The sequence below is a fragment of the Gossypium hirsutum genome, chromosome A05 (assembly GCF_007990345.1).
Source record: "Gossypium hirsutum isolate 1008001.06 chromosome A05, Gossypium_hirsutum_v2.1, whole genome shotgun sequence".
In the NCBI taxonomy this organism is placed as follows: domain Eukaryota; kingdom Viridiplantae; phylum Streptophyta; class Magnoliopsida; order Malvales; family Malvaceae; genus Gossypium; species Gossypium hirsutum.
In genome coordinates, this window is record NC_053428.1 from 109,715,609 (window position 1) to 109,725,682 (window position 10,074).

Here is a 10,074-nt window from a genome sequence, read left to right on the forward strand (position 1 = left end):
TTTAATTAATTACCCATTTAAGGTAATCTAGGTGGATTCGCCAGAAAATGAATACACAATAACCATAAAAGGCTATCGCTGCATGGAGAGTTAGAATTGACAAATGTATGCTGAGCAAATATATTCTCTATTTTAATGACGCTTTGATTATGCCAATAAAGACAAAAAAGAAAAAGTTTCCTTTCAACTCAATTTCAACTTGAAAAATAAGGAAAATAAGAATGTCTTCATTTGAATAGCATCTAGATGTTCTAACAATTCATGATTTGTTTCAAAATAATAATTTAGACAAGAGCTTGAAACTTAATGACTTGTCAAGATTTTCAAAACAATAATTTAGCCGAAATGGTTTGAAATTTATATTATGAATATGCTGGAAAAATATTTTAGCCATGAAAAAGAAAAGAAGTGATAAGAATGTTCAAACAATTCATGATTTGTCAAGATTTTCATAACAATAATTTAGCCAAAAAAGTTCAAAATTTATATTAAGAACCATTGGGAAAAAAATCAATGTTTTTTTTTTTTCCTTAGATAAATGAAATTTACTACAAACACCATGGGGAAAATGGCAAAGGCTCATATTTGGAGTGTATAAAACTACTTCCAAATGTAATTCAATTGTGTTTTTATAGAAGTGCAACTGACAAGGTACAACGTAAGACATAAAATTGGCGTGTTTAATGCATTGTATATTTTGCACAATAATGCTTCACTTGTTTACTAATGTAACAACATAAGGAAAAAGCTTATTTATTATATATGTATTACAATAGTTAGACATAAAATAAGAATAGTTTGTACAATTTTAAACTTGAAATTAGAAAAATTGAGTAAAAATTCTTGTAAAAAAAAGCCTCTTTAAAATAAGCAAAAAATTTTTGTTGTCACATCCCAAAATTGGGCCTAATAGTTGTGCGAATAATTTAAGGATTTTAGCTCAAATGTGTTCAATAATTCGAAGCATGGTAAACTAGAAATGTCTCTGTCTATGACTTTTAGAAGATTTAATCAATTTTTGAAAATAAGCTAGAGAAGATCTTTAATTTTGAAATAAGAACTATTTTGGAAAATGGTCAAAGTCAAGAGTGGTTCAAAAGCAAATAACCCAAAACTTTAAAATAAACCTAATTTTCCCCCCACCTATTGGAACTCACAAAACCCCTTCTATTTATTTTTGTTTTGCTATCCTTTGCATCCCTAAACTCTATTCGTTCAATTTTATTTTCCAAACTTCAAATCCTTTGATTTCTATCATCATCCTAGCATTAAACCTCTTTAGAATTCTATAAAAACCATGAAGAATACCATTGATTTTGCCATTGCACAACTTGTTAGTTTTTCGGATTTTCAACCAAACGTTCATTTTTTCTCCCATCGAAGGTAACAATTCGATTTTCTATTATTTTTTGATAATATCTAATCTTTTAAATAGAATTTTTACTTATTGAATCGTCAGTTTTTAATAAATACCGAAAATTAGGTCGTCAATGGTGAATTTCGAGATTTTGAATGAAAATGATGTTTCAAAGTGCTTTTCAACTTGTTTTAAAGTGACTAGAATGTTTTTAAAATTCTCTTAAAGTTTTCTCATAAAAAAATTCCAATGTTTTAATAAATTTTCGTGATAATTGCCATAGTATGTCAAAATTTCAGAACCATGAATCTATGTAGTATTGTGTAGTTTGAAGGTTGAGAATTGTCTTGGATGTATAATTAGTCTATTGGAATAATTTTTATGTGATATGAATGAGTAGGTGTTGAGATTTTTACGTTTCGACTAAGTTAGTCTAAATTTCAATTTCAAGAGAATATATCTTAGGCTTGCATTTTTGGTTGATTTAAGTGTGTCTATGGCTATATGTTAATTGTGTGATTTACTTTGGTGAAGCTTCGGAATCATTAGGACCTTCTACGAGTAAAGCGAAAGGCAATGAAATGATAGTTTAAGCTTTCAGCGACAAGGCAAAAATGCATATGGTGAGTGTTTGAAATCACTACTTGTAAACACGATTCATAGTGTTAATTGAGAATTTAGAAGTAGCCTAAACCCCTACTCTAAATTCTGAGTGTAACATTTCTCATCCCCTTGTTAACTTGTGAAATATGTAATTATGTGTTGTGAAACTGTGAATTAAGACGTGATACTATGACATGTGAAATATGCTTATGATGGCTATTGTGAAAGTGTTAATTGTGGGCATATTGTAATATTCAGGATGAAATTATGAGCAAAAAATTTTCTTAAGGAAAGGAGAGTTGTAGCATTCAAAAAATTCCAATTAAAAACATGTTGGAGAGAACAGTTGCACAAAGAGAAAGAAACTCAAAACAGCCTTTAAAAATAAGAGATGGTAAAAAAGGGTTTCTAAGAGTAATCTTATGGACACAAATAAGCTATAGTATATTTGGGAAAAACTCATGCATTTTATTCAACTAAAGATCAGCCTCTTATATAGGCTTTACACAGCAACAAATCTTAATAGAAAAATCTGCCACTGAATCATATCTCAACAAAAAATAGAAAAATAAGGAAAATAATAAACTGATGCAAAACCTAACTAAATCTAAATTTAGAAAAAAAAAACAACTAACTTTGAATCATTCTCCACCACTCCCCCTTGATTCAAACTTGCACACACCAAGTAAGGCTCTAAAATAATAAAACTTCTCTTTTGACAATGACTTGGTTAGCACATCTGCTAGCTGATCTTGAGTGCTGCAATATTCCAATGTTATCTCCTCCTTTGCAACCAAATCGCGTATAAAATGATAGCGAATGTCTATATGTTTCGTTCTACCATGGAATGTTAGATTTTTTGTCATGATAATAGTTGCTTTGTTGTCACAAAATATTTTCGTTACTCCATTTTGCTCATGTTGAAGATCTGCTAAAACTCTTCTTAGCCAAATGGCTTGACAAACTGCTGAGGTTGCTATTATATACTTAGCTTCTGAAGTTGACAGTGCTACTGTAGCTTGTTTTTTCGAACTCCAAGTGATCACTCCTAAGCCTAGAGTGAAAACATTTGCTGAAATACTTCGTCTATCATCCAACAAACTTGCCCAATCATTATCTGTGAACCCACACAATCTGAAATTTGAAGTTTTGGAGTACCAAATACCATACTCTAAAGTTCCTGCAATATAATGCAAAACTTTTTTTCTTGCTCCATAATGAACTGTTGAAGGTTATTGCATAAACTAGGAAATAACACTAACAGGGAATACAATATCGGGCCTGGTGTGAGTCAAGTAGATTAAACCACCTACCAGGCTTCTGAACCTTTTTGCATCTGCCATTTCTCCTTTATCTTCTTACCGCAATTTCTCATTGATATTCATCGGTGTAGTTGCAGACTTGCAATTAAGCATGCCGAACTTACTAAGAAGGTCCTTGGCATATTTTCTTTATGAGATAAAAATACCATCTTCATCCTGATGAACTTTAAGAACAAGGAAATAATGCAGTAGACTTATATCCGACATCTCAAATTCATTCATCATTTAATATTTAAACTCATCCACAAGAAAGGTAGAAGAACTAGTATAAATGATATCATCAACATAAAGATAGACAATGATGAAATCATTACCTTCCTTTTTCACATACAAGGTGGGCTCATTCTCACTTCTTACGTACCTTTTTTTTTGGAAATACCCATCAATCTTGCTGTACCATGCTCAAGGGGCTTGCTTCAATCCGTATAATGCCTTTTTCAGCTTGTACACCTTCATTTCATTGCCTTTCTTTATGAAACCTTTCAGCTATACTACATAAACCTCTTTTTGTAGATCTCCATTAAGGAATTCTGACTTGACATCAAATTGATAAACAGGCCATTGTAATTATGCAGGCAATGCTAGAACAGGCCTCACTGTTTCAAACCAAGATACAGGAGAGAAAGTTTCTTCAAAATTAACACAATGTTGTTGTGCATAACCTTTCGCCACAAGACGAGCTTTGTGTTTTTGTACGCTTCCATCGGTAGCAAAATTTGTTTTGAACACCCACTTCAAGCTAATTGCACTTTTTTCTTTCGGTATGTCCACCATTTCCCATGTTCCATTCTTCTCAATAGCTTTTTATCTTTTCCTTCATTGCCTTTTGCCTCTCTTCTTTTTCAGCAACTTCTTCATAGTATATAGGATCTGAAACAGCAAGAGCAAACTGACAAGATGCATAAGTATCATCAACATATTGCAGATTCAACTTTCTGGCCCTTGTCGATCTTCTAAGTGGGAGTTGCTCAGTTAAAGGCTCTTCAGAAATTGTAGCTCTTGGTGAGTTAGGAGGTGAACTTGCCGAATTTAACTCTTGTCTTTCATCTTGTGAAACCTCAATGGGCATAGAAATTTGCTGATGTACCTGCTCTTCATTCCAATCCCAGCTTGCATCTTTATCAAAAACATCATTCCTGCTAATAATCACCTTGCCACTCAAAGGGTTGTAAAGCCTATTTGCTTTGGATTGAGAGCAATAACCAATAAAGATGCATTTTACAGACTTTTTATCAAGCTTGCTTCGATTATGTGAATTTACCAAAGAATAGGCAATACTGTAACACGCCTCGCCTGCATCCGACGCCGGGACGGGGTTCGAGGTGCTACCTGACTTTTACTAACATTTTCATACTAAATAGGGCCATAAAATCTCAAATAATTAAAAACTTTTCTTTTCACATGCAATTTGTTCCTTATGCGAGCTTACGAGGCCCAATACATGCATTCGGGGCGGTTCGGGACCCAATCGAAAACTCATGAAAAACTTAGAAAAATCTCTTGCGTTAAGGCTTCACACGCCCATGTGCTCAGGCCGTGTGGCCAGAAATAGGCTAATTATCAAGCCTTTTGTCACTCTCACACCACATGCATAGATACATACTTATCCAATAACAAACAACGTGGCATAAATGAGCTCTTAAACATCTACAAACATGTTATGCTCAAGTTATTTTCTTATGCAATAAATATTATAGAATTTGCCCATATCATTACCACATACTAGACATAACTATCATTACATCACAAACCATTCATGAAGCATTATTAACTATTTACCAATCACTTAATCCTGCATTAGTTACTAGCTCATCAATGAATCTCAATTCAATCTCCAGGCATACATGTTGTAAGCCACATCACAAGAGATAATAACATACATGCATAAGAATAATCATATAGGCCCATAATGTCATTAGCCAACATAGGCCAATTTACATGACTAATACTACCTTAATAACAAGCCAATGCCTTTGGCTAAATCATAATATTACATACTCACATTAAAACCCTATACATGCCATAGACTCAAATCACTTGAGTTTACTTACTCAGATAACGTTAACTCGATAGGGTGATAATATCTCTGACGGCCTCCAACCCGAGCTAACCTGGAAACTCTAGAAAACATGGGAAAGAAGGGGGGTAAGCTTTCGCTTAGTAAGTTCATATGAAAACAATAAGCAACTCATTAACTTGTTTTATCAATGTTTACAACATATTCTCAAGTTCACTACAAGCTGTCTTCCTGCTCAACAGTCACTAAATTATTTATATCTGGAGCTACGAAACTCAAAATTAAGTTCCGTTAATTTTACCTGAAACTAGACTCATTTATCTTTCTTTCATAAAATTTCCAGAATTTTTGACTTAGCCAATTAGTACATTTTATTCCTCAAGTTTGCTCCTGATTCACTGTCTGACAATTTCAACCCTTCTGCACTAAAGTTCAATTATCTCATAGTACAGGATTCGAATAATGTTCTCGTCTATTTCTCTTGAAACTAGACTCATATTTCTACTTACTAATTTTTTTCTAGAATTTTTGGTAAATCCATTTAGTACATTTTATTAGTTAAATTTTCCCCTGTTTCAGGGTATGACTACTCTGACCCCTATGCACTACGAATCAAATTTCTCCATGTACAGAATTCCAATGACCATGCTGTTTGTTGCCCTTAAAAATAGACTCAATAAGGAATCTATGCAGGTAAGGTATGACTCTTAATAATTTTTTTGTACAATTTACGGTGAATTTATAAAATCAAAACAGGGGATCTCAAATTCATTCAGACCCTGTTTCACAAGAATTTAAATATCACACAATATAGAATTCTTTTTCTTCCTCTATTTCTTTCATGTGAAAATAGACTCATTAAGCTTTAATCCCATATTTTATTCTGCCTCTAACTCATTTTCCACTATTTTTAGTGTATTTTCAAAATTACACTACTGCAATAACTCAAATCTGTTAAGGCTAAGTTACTCATTCATGGTCATCGTTCATAATATTAACACAACACCATTTTATCCATCATGGTAAGAACACATATTATGCATCATAGATCATCACATATCAAGGCGTTCTCATAGGATTAGTATACATACTTGCACAACTCGTAACATAACTCGAGTGCATAATCACCAATGACTTACCTCATTGGGACCATCATCAACTCTTTCCTTGGATTGCCCGTTGAACACTTGGAATACTAATTGGATACTCGGAAAAGCCTTTGCACATAAGTGCCTCAATTGTAGCTAAAGCTACCTCATATCTCATTACATTTCAATGCTCACTCTCGAGCTAGTCATATAGACTCATAATTCCTAGTGACATGTCACTCGTATCCTATTCTATTCCTAAGGTTCAAACGGGATTTTTCCTCGTCTATTAAGGCTTTGTCTTATCATATTTCTATTAATCACATACACCTTAATATCTGTACAATTCATGTAATGATAACATTTAAATACATGTATAGCATGGTATTGTTTACATACGAACTTACCTCAATACCACAAAGGTGAAAAGGACATACTCGTCCATAAATCGATTTCTTTCCGTTCTAGGTCCAAGTCTCAATTTTCATCATCTATAACATCACATTTAGCCTACCAATCAGTCACAATATTCATATGGGTCTAAAAATCATATTTTTACAAATTTTCATTTTGACCCCTAAACTTTTGCATATTTGCACTTTTGCCCCAATGCTCGTAAATTAATTTTTATTCAATTTCTATAAGGTTTAAGACATGCTGAACATTTTTCTCTTCTATGGCAACTCCAAATTTTCACTAATTCACACACTTATGACCAATTTATAACTTTTACAATTTAACCCCTTTTTGATATTTTTACCGAAATTCATTGAATAAAACTCATATTTAACACATCAAACATTCATTATCCACTATAAATCATCAAAACACAACCATATCATGAATGGGTAAATTTTTAAACTCTAATTTCTTTTCAATCAATTGGTAGAAATAGAAAATTTAAGCTTCAGGGATCTCAAAAATACGAAAATCATTAAAAACGAGACAAAAACCGTACCTATATAAGCCATAGAAGCTTGGCCGAATGGAGCTCATCCATGGCTGCCATTTTCAGTTCTTTCCCACGGTTGAAGAAGAAAGAATGGAAAAAAAATGATAGCTTTTATCATTTTTGTCTTATTAGGTTATTTTAATTAATTTACAAAATTACCCTTTTTATTTCAACCAAATATCAAAAATACCAAACAAATATCCATTCACTAACTTATTAAAGGAATAATTATCACATAAGGACTTTCAATTTAAAACTCATAACAATTAGGCACCTCATATATAAAGAACTCAACTTTTGCACTTTTTACAATTTAGTCCTTTTGACTAAATTGAGTGCTCAAACGTCAAAATTTTCGAATGAAATTTTTACGAAATATTTTCATAAATTTATAGACTATAAAAATATAATAAAAATAAAAATTTTTTTCTCGTCGGGTTTGTGGTCCCGAAACCACTGTTCTGACTAGACCCAAAATCGGGCTGTTACATTTCTTCCCCCCTTTAGGGATTTTCGTCCCCGAAAATCTTACCAGAAAAAATTGTTCTCTACTTTCACGAGTCACTTATATCTTTTTCTCACAACTTACAAAACAACTCCGCACAAGCTCATACTCAAGATTTCCTATAGTTTTTCCATAGTTGAGGTATAAACCTCGGAGCTCAATTTGAAACACTGGAGACTGACATTCTTGGAACTATAAACTCAGAAACATACAACTCAGTCACATCTGTTGAATAATATATCTGTACATACTAAAATAATCATGCAGATTTCCATCATCAATCTTTCACAATTCAACTTGCATCTCTCCTTTTTCCTGGAAATGAGAGACATCCCGATACGAAATTCATAACAGTCCTTTCTCATTTTCTTCCCACTGTCATCATTGACAATAATAATCTCGAATACATTTGATATTCGGCTTTACCCTATAGACAATTCGACATCCTTTGAACGAATAAACAAGATACTACTGTGAACTCTGTACTCAATTCTCTGTATACCCAGAGTTTCTCAGTACTGAAATCTTACTCTGAATTAATAGTAATAGAAACCAGAAATCAAATCCTCCCTGCAATTCCAAATTAAAAGTCGAATCATGCTGTACTTGTTTAATTTACCACTTATAGCCACATTTCTATACTCTGATCATCAACTGTTTAGAAACTTTACTAACATGAATAAAATGATTCCAACTTCATAGATGTGGTCTTTTTATTAATCAGGATAACTATACTTATAACATCTCTCGAACAAGAGAAATCCAACTAATATGTTTCCATAACATACTTTCAAGAATAAAACCCATCATTTCTGACTGTACGACTACTTACCAAAGAACACGTTACAGTATTCTCGAACCAGAGAATAAACTTAAATGCACATAACTCAGATTTACTTTTGCAGAATAACTATTCTTTACCCCAGAAATTTTAAAGAAATCTCGACACTGAAATCCTCACACTTCTATGGTCGAGCCAGAAGCTTAATCATAACAGATTCTAATATCGCAAGTCAAAGATTACTCGTAAAGATAAGCCAAGCTTGATAATTCTTGAAACAAGAACGAGAGAAAAGCCAATATAAGAAATTCCAAGATATAAAGACTATACCAGAAATCCGAGAATATAATCCAGAAGAAAATAATAAATATGATCCAGAAAATCCCTCAGAGAAAACCAGAAGGAAACTACTGTCTGTACGCTCTAGAATTTCTCGTAACAGAGATAATATAATTCTCCAATATATATAAACCATAATCAATAGAACATCAGAATAATCTCATATAGATTTTTACTATCAACTTCATTCCAGTATATCAGAATAGAAATCTGAAGAGATGGGGAAATGTCGATCATAACTAACTGGACCAATAGAACTTTTCATCTAATATCATAGTCACTAGCATCTTCATACGATAGAATTTCCATTCGAAAGGGATAACCATACATATTCCCCAAAATAGAGGAAAACATAGAATACTCAGAAGAGAAAGATAGCCATCACTTTATTTAATTGAATCCGTCATATTCAGACATCTGTGCAAGTCCGACATTATTCCTCTAACTAATTCTGTCTTCGCTAATCTCATACTATTCCATTATTGTACTATTCAGTTTCACTTTTGCAAGCATATGCAACATATCTCTCGAAAATCTCATCGTATAACTCTATTCTGGTAAGGGGGCGAAGATTGTAAAGCCTCTAAACTTTTGACTCTCAAGCAAATACATATTCAACAACAACATAGCATTACACACATCGATTCAAACATTTCAAATTTCCAACTTGTTATGAACACATTTTCACATATCTGAGTAATACATGCAACTTTATTTCGTGCGAATATTAGCTAAACATAAGTGAATTTATCATAACTCAAACTTTCATTTCTTTTTCTCAAATTACCCTTAATGTTTTATCAAATTTCCATATTTAGTCTTAATCACTTGCCAATATTTATCAAATTGGAGAACGTCTTATGGTTTTTGAGTACATCGCTTACTTGATGCCATAGTTCAACTATGGTCTTGTACTAGCTCTCATCCATCTGTGCCGATGCCATGTCCCAGACAGGTCTTACACTGACACATGTAACCGTGCTGACGCATGTCCCAGACATGTCTTACACTAGCACATCCCGTAGCCAACGCATGTCCCAGACATGTCTGACATTGGCTAACATCTCGAGGCCGATGCATGTTCCAGACATGTCTTACACTGGATCTCAT

General features: G+C 32.9%; 1 long non-coding RNA gene across 1 annotated transcript; it reads right to left on the bottom strand.

The window, feature by feature from the left end:
- Positions 1-4,997: 4,997 nt before the first annotated feature.
- On the bottom strand, positions 4,998-7,639 carry LOC121229709 (uncharacterized). Its single transcript, XR_005927625.1, has 3 exons — positions 7,346-7,639; positions 6,795-6,878; positions 4,998-5,402 (listed from the first exon to the last, which is right to left on the bottom strand). It is a non-coding gene; the product is annotated as an uncharacterized lncRNA (long non-coding RNA).
- Positions 7,640-10,074: the final 2,435 nt, after the last annotated feature.